At 34.6% G+C, this 11,649-nt stretch overlaps 1 long non-coding RNA gene across 1 annotated transcript in view; it reads right to left on the bottom strand.

Moving 5' to 3' along the window:
• LOC136035375 (uncharacterized) overlaps nt 1–11,649 on the bottom strand; it is a 53,255-nt gene that overhangs the window by 41,000 nt on the left and 606 nt on the right. The gene's annotated exons all lie outside the window — the stretch shown is intronic.

Consider the following 11,649-nt stretch of genomic DNA (forward strand, 5'->3'; position numbering starts at 1 on the left):
TGATGGCGTTATCATCACCACGACACTTTTTGGGGTTTTTCCTCTTTTTTCCTCTTCATGAACAACTTTCAACTGACTGAATTTTTCATATTTTACTATTACAACTTTAAGAATTTTATATATTATATATTTAACAAAACATTCTTTTGATGAATAAATTGTTATCAAATAATTTTGACTAGGCCTACTATTGGTACGGGCCATTATTTACTCTCACGAACCATTTGATAATGCTAGTATATCATGGCAGGCCATTATTCCTTCTTGATTCATAGTCCTATACTACCATCCAGCACGTCAAGAAAAATAAAACCTCAAATACCGCACAAATATAAGAAAGAATTTTGATTCACGTCTTATAATCGCAATAAATAAAAGATCAAATATACCCATCAGACAGGTAATTTTACGTTAGGTAGTTATGAGGTGTTCCAAAGCTGGTATATAAGGCGGTTTTGACACTCTAAATATGGCTATTAACTAAGGATCAGGAGAACAAGGTGTGAATCAGCGCACCTTCTTGTCCAAATGTTATAAGTTGATTGAAATATATATCCCCCCAATTAGAAAAATCTTCGATGAACAAAAAAGTAAATTTTTCGCTTTTTCCCTTCGTATGCTTGAGTGAAGTAGGATATTGCTCTACAGAACAAAAATTAGAACACAATTAGAACAATTACATTATAAAATAAAAATTTAATTTAAAAAATTATTTATCATAAAATTTTGTTCATTTGTTTCTAAGCATAACAATATTAATTATTATTATTTTACGTGATTTAGAAAAACGTTCTGTAATAAAAAATTATGTCACTCTACTCAAGTAGTCATGTTAAGAGAGATTTTTGAAATGACTTGACTTCACAAAGACACAAAGAACCATTCCAAATAGTAGGTTTACCTTTCCACAAAATTTCCTAACGACTTTGGACTTTTTTTTGTGTTCCAAATTTGCACATTTAAATTTAGAGTCTGAGGCTGGATTTAATAGACTAGACTTATATATGAACTAGATATTTGTGACATATGAACTGAACTAGGAAGGTTTGAATCAGCGTACTTTCTTGTCCAAAAGCTATAAGTTGATTGAAATATATACCACAAAGTTAGAAAAATCTTTGATTAAAAAAGAGATTGACTCCCTTGGGTAATTGAACTTGAAATAATTCCACATACCACATGATTTCCTCAGCGTACTTTGAAAGGGCTTTGTCTTTCTCTGAACTGAAATATAAAAATATAACAAGCATAAGCAAAATTAAAAATAATTCAAAGAGTGGGCTGTACCCTCGCGGAATGCATCAGCAACGGGTAGGGGTTTTATTTAGAAGCTTTCTAGGCACGTTGAGGGAGATATTAAACTAAATAAAAATCTACTATGTGTCACGTGTTTTTTCAAAAGGCGTATCTGCAACATTTCAGGAACATATAAAGGTATTGACTTGAAAATTTCGGACAAAATTCAAAAGAATATTGAGTTAAATCAGAAAACACTATCTCCATTCAGGTTGAAGAAAGGTGTTTTTGAAAAAAATTCAAGAACAGAAAGGGTATAGAGTTGTTATCATGGATGCAGAGATAGCTGCAACTTAGGGAAGTTCAGGTCATACAAGTGTAAAAGAAATCGGGCGTTGTGTTCTTTATATGCTTTAAAGAAGGATTCGGGTAAAAGTGATGACAACGTGGTTCGTTTTTTTAATAGAGAGATGGTTAAGAAAAAGCCGAATGCTTTTTGCTACGTATGATCCGTATTTTTCATTAGCAGTAAAGTACGAATAAATTCTTCGCAAAAGAACAGCAGTTTCGGTGTATTCTACGTATCTGTGGGATGCCATGGCATCATCCTAAATTTCTACTAAGAATAATTGTTCGCTCTTTATAGGGATTGGAAATCACATTCGGTCAAAATTTTAATCGGATGTCTTTTGGGGGGCGTATCTCCCCAAAAGTTGTGGTACTTGTGTATTATTCAGAACACACTCAAGAAGTGAAGCTAGGTTCTTCCATGTAACAAACTACGATGCAGGTACATTTTAAGTAAATATTTGGTACTTGTTCATTATTACATAAAAAAAACTAGTTTTTTTTTAACTGAAAGTAAGGAGCGACATTAAAACTTAAACGAACAGAAATTACTCCGTATATGAAATGGGTTGTCCCCTCTGCAATTCTTCACTCTTTACGCTAAAGCTTTTAATTGTTTTAAAAAGCAGAATTGTGGCAAAGAGTCAAATTTTAGCGTAAGGACCGAAGGATTGCGGAGGGGACAACCCATTTCATATACGGAGTAATTTCTGTTCGTTTTAAGTTTTAATGTCGCTCCTTACTTTCAGTTAAAAAAAAAACAGCTTTTTTATGTAATTTCTGAACGTTTTTGAATTAATGCATGTTTGATTTTGGCTCTCCACACATAAATTATTAAAATGGAATTTGCATATTAATTCCGTTTTTGGCTAAATGGCTTTCTCTTAGTTTTGATCAGACGATTTTGAGAAATAAGGGGCGGGGAAGGAGACCTAGTTGCCCTGCAATTTTTCGGTTACATAAAAAGGCAACTATCAATTTTGATTTTTAATGAATGTTTTTATTAGTACAAAATACACGTAACTTAAGAATTAGCTTACGTAACAATTATATTCTTATATTTTTATTATGTATATGAGGGGGTTTGTACCCTCGCTAATACCTCGCTCTTTACACTTAATCGTAAGTTTTGTCCCAATTCTTTAAGAATAACCGCCGTAGAATAAATAGTTGAAATTACTAAAAATACTATAGCATAAAGGTCGAGGTATTTATCTCCTCCTAAATACCTCGCTCTTTATGCTAAAGTATTTTTAGAACCCCTCATATGCGTTATAATCTCTGTTCGTTTTAAGTTTCAATGCTACTCCTTACTTTCAATTGAAAAAAACTTTTCCATGTTTATTTTTTCATTGTTTTTTTTTATAGTAATTTTAGAAAATCCAGCGCCCTTTTCATTGAATTTTTGTTCCCCTATGACACATTTCTTCAAGGAGAGATCCTCCCACATAGCCCCCTCCCCTCAACCCTACCCCCAAAACCAAAAAAATCCCCCTGAAAACGTCTGTACACTTCCCAATAACCATTATTATATGTAAACACTGGTCGAAGTTTGTAACTTGCAGCCCCTCCCCCAGGGACTGTGGGGGAGTAAGTTATTCCCAAAGACATAGTTATTATGGTTTTTGACTATGTGGAACAAAATGGCTATCTCAAAATTTTGATCCGTTGACTTTGGAGAAAAATGAGCGTGGGAGGGGGCCTAGGTGCCCTCCAATTTTTTTGGTCACTTATAAAAGGGCACTAGAACTTTTCATTTCCGTTAGAATGAGCCCTCTTGCGACATTCTAGGACCAATTGGTCGATACGATGACCCCTGGGGAAAAAAAAACAAAAACAAAAAACACAAATAAACAAGCACCCGTGATTTGTCTTCTGGCGAAAAATACCAAATTCCACATTTTTGTAGATAGGAGCTTGAAATTTTTGCTATAGGGTTCTCTGATACGCCAAATGCGATGGTGTGATTTTCGTTAAGATTCTATTACTTTTAGGGGGGTTTTCTCACTATTTTCCAAAATCAGGCAAATTTTCTTAGGCTCGTAACTTTTGAAGACAAAGATTAAATTTGATTAAACTTATATATTTAAAATCAGCATGAAAATCCGATTCTTTTGATGTATATTCTAGCATCAAAATTCCGTTTTTTGGAGTTTCGTTTACTATTGAGCCGGGTCGCTCCTTACTACAGTTCGTTACCACGAACTGTTTGATTCAAAACACATTCAAGAATTTTGCTGAGAAAATCCAGTTTCATAGCCGCAAAGACAAAACTCAATTTAGTTTGCTATGCATAGTGATAGAAGATAGTATCTGAACATGGGGTTTTGAAATGAAGATTTGGGATTTCCCAAAGGCTGAAAAAGAGGCAATTATATTTTTCCAGGATAAGGAGTTGTTGCTCACAACAAAACAGTGCGTCGATGGACACAACATAACTTTACACTCTTACGAGAAGGAACATTTTTAGAAGTGTAACAATGGGCCATGTTTGAAAGAAGTCAATTTGCGTGTAAATACGTGATTTGCTGACAGTAGAATACCATTTGTATGGTAATTTTACAATTTTCCGAATGAAGTATTATATTTTCATCATATTGTTTTATTGCATTAGCTGTATCAAAAGTTTGGGCTATATATTTGCACATTAGGGGGGGGGGTGCATTATATCAAATACATAACTTAACCTAACCACCTCTATATATGAAATATTTCATTAAAATGTACCTGCATCGTAGCTTGTTTCACGAAAGAGCCTAACTTCATTTATTGAGTGTGTTCTCAATAATACGCAAGTACTAAGGTTGCTTTTGTACGGGCGTACCCAGGGGGTCTCGGGGCCTGCCCCCGAGGTCTTAAATTTTCTTGAATTTCTGGGTACTTGTTCAAATCATCAAATAAATCTGTTTTTTCCCCTTCCCTTCCTCGATAAAAAATGTTATTGCCCTTCGCCCGCGAAAAAATAAAAGTATGAAAAGACACTTGGATTTTAATAAAATTTGGTGGCCATTCTAACAGCCCACCTAGCCGATCATTACCTATTGACAAATTTTAGTACCGATGCTGGAATCTCTTCAAAATTGAATCTGAAACCAAGCAGAATGCTATTAAAGTTCCTTTGACATTTTACGATCTTCAATATTGTTTGTCTTGAAACTATCTTTTCAGCAAATCTGTCATGGGAAAAACAGGCATTGCTAATAAGGCATTTGCTATTATTTTTTTGGTATGATTTCTCATCAACATGCTGCTAGCTAGCAATGCCAAATGAAGTCAGTTTAATAAAAAGAAGGAGACTTTCCTGATAATATAGGGCCATAATTGGGTCATTAGCCTCGCACTACCTAATTTCATTAAAAATATTTTTATTTTTTTAAATAGCTATTTCAATGTTAGAAAAAATCCTAAAAATGTATCGAGTGGGATCTGATTGCAAGCCACCCGCATGGCAGGAAAGTATTCTTTCGCTGAACCATGGAATCTTAACTTAAAATTAGATAAAAAACGAAATTAAAATCAAAACGAAGGGCGATTATTCCGTAGGCCCATATGAAGGGGTTGCCCCTAATAATTACCTTTTTTAGCATTTAAAAAAAGCTTTCTATTCTAACTAAACGACCTTTACGCTTCGGGAGTCGTTCCTAAGAAATTGGGACGAACAGTCAAACTTTGGCAGAAAGAAAAAGGCATTGAGGAGGGGGATAATTTTTTTTTTCGTTTTAAATTTAATGATGGTCCTTACATTCTGTTGAAAAAAAAAACTTATCTTTTCTTTCAACTACTGCCAGTAAATCTGGCTTTCCCTTCATGAAAAAATTCCCACCCTTCATGGGAAACTCCTCCATGGAAAGTTCCCTCTACGCAATAAACACTCCTTCCCCATCAAATTTTCTTCATACAATTCCATCGTCACTGAAAAATATTACACGTAAACAATGTGTAACTTTTAAAACTTACATCCCTTTTCCCAGGGGCTGTGAGGGGTCAAATTAATCCCCAAAGGGATAGCTATTGGACTTTTCAACTATGCTGAACAAAATATATATCTCGGAATTTTGATTGTACGACTTTGAAGAAAAAAGGGGTGTAAGAGTGTGGCTAGCTGCCCATCTATCTTTTTGGTCTCTTAAAAAGGGCAATAAGACTTTTGATTTCTGATCCAATGAGTCCTCTTCTGATATTCTAGGATCATTGGTTGAATACGATCACCCCTTCAAAATAAACAAATAAATAAAAACGCATCCGTGACCTTTCTTCTGGCAAAAACACCTGAGTAGGGTTTGCTGATACGCTGAATTTGATGATGTGATTTTCATTGAGATTATTTGACTTTTACGAGATGTTTCCCCCCTTCCTTGAAAATCAAGCAAATTTTCTAAGACTCGTAGGTTTTGATGGGTAACACTAAACTTGATGAATTTTATGATGTATCTATCACACACTAATTCTTTAGATATATCTATTGGTATAAAAGTTCTGTTTTTTAGAGTTTCGGCTGCTTTTGAGCCGCATTGGTTGCAGTTTGTTACCACGAACAGTTTGATTATTCGAAGTCTCTATATCTATATTATGGGAGCAATGGAGTTTTTGTCGATTCTGGCATTTAAGGGGTTTGTTTTGTCCATTGGCAAGGGAGTAACCTAGAGTAAAAATTTGTAAATCTATGAAAATCCAAGCTTTCAATCTCCCAAAATCTTCAAACTGCATTGAAAATTACAAAATAATTGAAGAAAAAAGTTAGAAAAGGCATGTTTTTTTTTTAACTAACGCGTTCATACGCCTATCTATTTCTGGTCCTTATAAACAGGAAAATAGCTAAATTCATAGAAAAAATTAGAATATCTTAGAAAAGCCAAGCTTTTATTCTATATAAACACTGATAACCATTAAAAACTATAAAGCAATGGAAGAGAAATGTAAGAAAAAGTATATTTTCTTTCCAAAAAATTAAAATTTGACGGTAACGTTGGTTCTAATGTTGGCACGTTTGGTATTGTTTCCAAAATGTGCAAGTACACTGGTCAAAAATACCAAGACTGGGGGGTTACTTTGTTATAATGACCGTGAGACGTGTGGACCAAATTTGTCACCCTTAATATAAGCAATACTTCTACACATCGATTTTCACATAAATTTACTACACATAAATTTGTCCGCTATTCATCAACTCTCCATTTCTTTAGAGCCAAAAGGTTTTCTTTATTGCGCATATTTTTTTTTCTGGCAATAATTATGCACAAAGTAGAATTCTTTTTGGCGAGTACATACTATGGCTGAGTACATACTATAACAATCATTATTTATTAATCAAAATAATGATAAGGTGTGACCTGGTGCAGTTTACATGATCATTTTGAAATATTTTCCACCCTTTGTCCTCTGTCCCTCCTTTCTCAGTATCAAAAATTTTTCTAGTCTGAGAATGTTCATATGCCTCTGCTCCAAATTTCGTGGATTTCTTGCAAATTATCTTCGGCTATTGCGTTTAACATTTTTTTTTTTACCTGCAATGGTGTTCGTGTATTGCGGTCAATTATAATATTTTTATTATAATTTATTATTTATTTATTATAATTTATCAACCATTTATTATAATATTTTGATGTAAATTTCCTTTTCTTTTATTTTTTGTTTTTTTAAATGTCATTTTAATTTCAGTAATCGTAAATTTAAGAAAAGTAAAAAAAAAGAAAAATGAAATCAATCCGAGTTACATATCTCATTAGTTAACCTCGAACGGGCCACGGGAAGGGATTGAAATATTAAGAATCACCAAAAAGTTTTGTCTTAAAATAGTTTACTCGGTGAAGGTTAATTTCTGCTTGATTTTTTTTTACCAAGAAATATAAGTGATCTTTTCCTTGACAAAAAGATTAAAGTTCGTGTGATTTAAGAAGAGAAAATTAGGTTGGCGGTAACTATTATTAAGTGGAATTCTTTTTTTACCATCCTTTGCTGGGCTAAATCTCGTAGCAAAAAACCAACACTAAAAACCAAAAAACATTTCAAGACCCTATAAACAACCCCTAAAATTTTCAAGCCTCATTTCCAAGCTTATATTTTTATCTTATTTTTTTACTTTACCGTCCAATCAGTACGTTTCAGGGGATAGTTAGCTAACAGTTTTTGTTAGCTAACAATTCTGTTTGTGTGTCCTGACAAAAACTGTTAGCAAACAACACAGTACGAATATTTAGGATATATATAGATATTCGTCTATATATATATATATATATATATATATATATATATATATATATATATATATATATTTACTTTGGCTGAAAATTAGATGCTCAAAAAAGCCGTAAGTTCACATATTTGACGGTTGAAATATGAGTTAAGCTCATTAATTTATTTGGCTCATCTTTTGTTTACTAATTAAGTAAGAAACACAGTTACGATGACAGAACACCATAGCAAATTCGTCGGGAGTAAAGGTATTTAAACCGATTTTGCGAAGTTTTTTGGCAACACTTGGACCCACTTTAGTTTTGTTTAATAAATAAATAATCTATATCTTTACTACTTTTGTTTTCCGTCAAATTCTAAAGATTCGTATCTCAGCTATTTTATTAAACGGTTCGTTTTCTTGTAATTCTTCTATCTAAAAGAGTACATGCCTGGGTGCCTCAGGTGCCCAGTCGATTTACTCCAAAAGAATGAGGGGATGTGGCCAAAATAATACATTGCTGGCTTTGGCTATAACGTGCCAATCATCTAGTCAACACAATTTTCAACAGTTTAATATGAAAGAAACAGACATGCAGATAACTTTTTTTTACAGTTGACCTCAAGGGACGTATGCAGTTTTTTTTTTCTGTCAATTGGGTGATTAAATTTTCAGTTTCGCTGGACAAGTGACATAAAACCTACGGGGTGGGTTTTCAGACTACTACGCTTCAAATTTCGCTACTTTTGGGCTTGAATTTTCTTGAAACGAAAAAACTCCTGTTTATTAGATCTCCCTGGTAATTAACCTTCTTTGGATTCTTGGGCCACAATATTATAATGTGTCTTGTGCTGTGGGTGCCCCCTTCTTACTTGTGAACCTGGCTGCTAGATACCGAAACGAGCCTGAACTTTAAACTAAATTCGAATACTAGTTAATGCACGGGACTTTGATAAATATGTCTTTAGTCTGACATTTTTAAGGACTGGGTAAGACCTACTGGTCTATCTTCTGACACTTTATTTTGGTCCTTGTGTTAGCTTTAAGGTAAAGGTTAGGATTAGGCACTGGTGGATCCATGGGACCGGGGGAATCACGGTTCCCCAAAAAGTTTTCTGGCGCCCTCTTATCCTGTTTGTTTTTTTTACTATTTTTGAGAATAATTTTGTAAATTGTTTGTACCTTTGTCACTTAGGGCCTCCCACAAGATTTTACCCATTTGTGCCCTTGTCACATTGGGTCTCCCCCAAGATTTTGCTCTAGATCCACTCCTGGGATTAGGAACCTTCTAGTAAAGAGTGCACAGGTATTGCCCGATGGAACCAGGCGCTGCAGTAAGAGAAAAAAAAAAATTATGTCTTGCTTTACTTTGAGATAGTTTTTGAGATGGAGGACTGTAAGTCAGTTATTATGGGTTTCTGGCCATGAAAATTTCATTGGTATACTTTTCATTTCTATCCGACACCATTTTTTAGGGGTTTCAGGTTATTTTTGAAAATAGTAGGAATGCGTTTTTGCGCTCCGAATTTACTTCTTAGTTTAACATAGGTAATAATTACCATTCCTGAATCAATATCGAATAAGAATTTTTTGCACTACACAGTTTCTCTAAAAAAAAAAAAAAAAAAAAAAAAATTTCCGTTTCTATGGACCGAGATTCGCTCTTTGCTATGTTCCACCCACCTGCAGTTACTCTGCAGGAAAATATTTACAACTTTCGTCTTGATTTGAGTTTTCTACTGAATTCATAATTCTGAAAAGTCAGAGTCATGTCGTTACCTGATTTGAAAATCTAACACTCGTCATGAATGTTATTGTTTGTTATCCCTTTTTATGTTTAGTTTGTAGTTGAAGCTGTCTTGGTAGAGGCTTTGTGGCCTTGAAGAACAATATTTGAAAAATTCTGATTGCCAGTGATTCTTTTTGTCTTCTTTGTTTCAGACTGCCATTGCAGCATAGTTCAGTAGGATGGTGTTTTGTTCTGACTGAGGAAATATGCAATGAGACAGGCTAAACACAGTTAATTCTCTTGACTGTTTCATTGAAAACGCTGACATGTCCTTCCAGTGTCTTTGACCTGCTCCCTCAAAAACTGCGTTGGTTTTGTAATTCCTGTTTCAGTATCCCAGTTTGCAAAATTCGGTCGTTTCGCTTTTAACCTACACTTATGTGTAGGCTATCTGATATGCCGATTGTTTTTTCCTCGTTTTACCCGTAATTAGATTTAATCAGATTTAACGACGCTTCTTGACTGCTAAGGTCCCTGCTTCGGCCCTACTGTGCATTGCTAGGGCATGATTCGATATCTGGGTCGTTTTACCCGTTGAGGTCCAGCAATAAATATTTGAATTCTTAACTTCAATAATTTTGCCTAAAAATGGCTAAATTTTGAGCTATAATAGCGCTTGCTATTTTCGGGCTAGTAATCGCGCCAATTTGGGCTATGTGTTCCGCTGAAAAGCTGGCAACAATGTACGGGAAGATGGATATGATAAATCATAGCTGGATCAAAAATGATGAAAACGAGAAAATCAGAGAAATAATACGGAAAGCAAATAAAATCTGAGCCAACGTGGTAGCGTCGAATTTTTAAATAACAAAATGTATCTCATGGATTATGTGTTTTTTTGGTCCCTGCGTATTGAGGAGATAAGTCAAGGAAATTTAGTAGGGTACTATTTTGTCGGAAGTTGAATGTTCTAGTGCCCTTTCTAAGGATCAAAAGTATGGATCAAAAGCATCCCCTCTTCCTGTGCTTTTTTCCGCATCCCTGTAGTCTCTCACCCCATTGCATTGTACCAACGTTTGAAAATATCCATTTTGCTCAAAATGTTAAAAAGGGCTAATAAATATGCCTTACAAGAAGGGGTAAAACCCGTGCTTACCAGCAGCAAAATGATCAAATTGCTTCTTTCTTACACCAGAATAACAGACTTTTTAGGCCTAGAGCAAAAGCGAGCTAAGTCCTGATTCCGTGCAAAAACAAATCAAATCCTGAACCTGAGCGAAAATAAGCCAAATCTTGACTCAAAACCAAAATGGGCTAAATCCTGACTCGGTGCAAAATCAAACTAAATCCAAGCTTTGGAATTTCTGATGAAGGTGTGCACAAACGACTTGCATCCTGACCAAGTAAAAAAGGGCGTATTTCTAATTCAGTGCGAAAACGAGTCAAGGCCAGAGTCGTTGCAAAACGAACCGTCTTGAACCGGTGTACAGAAGGGTTTAGTCCCCTCCCCATTGTTAACTTTATTAGCATGTAGATAGGTAGGCAGCTTCCTTATAAGCGTTCCGTAAGCACTTCTAATCTGACAACGGTCAAGAGGTACAAAACGACTAGTTTTCATATATGCCAAAATTGGCAAGCCTAAATAACGCATAGTAGACGAAAACTCTATAAAAATATTACCTATCACAAAACTTTGCGGCCGGTAACCACAACGATTTTCAGAATATTTTTACTGAAAATTTATATTTATCTTCAATTTGGGATAACGACTACTCAAATTTAGAATGTCGTCGGCATAATTTAATAACGATAATCCAGACCACGGAAAATGAAATCGTCATGAGCTTTATTTGGGTAGAAACAAAACTATTTTTATAGAGGGATAGCAAATAAATCACCCCTGACAAATATCCTTTCTCATAGGAACTATCATTTTTAAAAATAAACCTTCCATAAGAAAAACTGAAACTTATTAGGCAAGTACCTTGGGTCATTAAGAAAGATAGATTTGAGTACAAATGAATACTTCACTGGAATAAATGAATATTTCACTAATGTTTGTCGAAAAATACTCTAGTCCGCTTAAAACCTATTGTGCAAAGCCTTTGACAGTGGAGAATTTCCAGCATTTTTATTGGGGGACAAGAGGGGTTCATATCCGGAT

The sequence above is a fragment of the Artemia franciscana genome, chromosome 14, assembly GCF_032884065.1.
Source record: "Artemia franciscana chromosome 14, ASM3288406v1, whole genome shotgun sequence".
In the NCBI taxonomy this organism is placed as follows: domain Eukaryota; kingdom Metazoa; phylum Arthropoda; class Branchiopoda; order Anostraca; family Artemiidae; genus Artemia; species Artemia franciscana.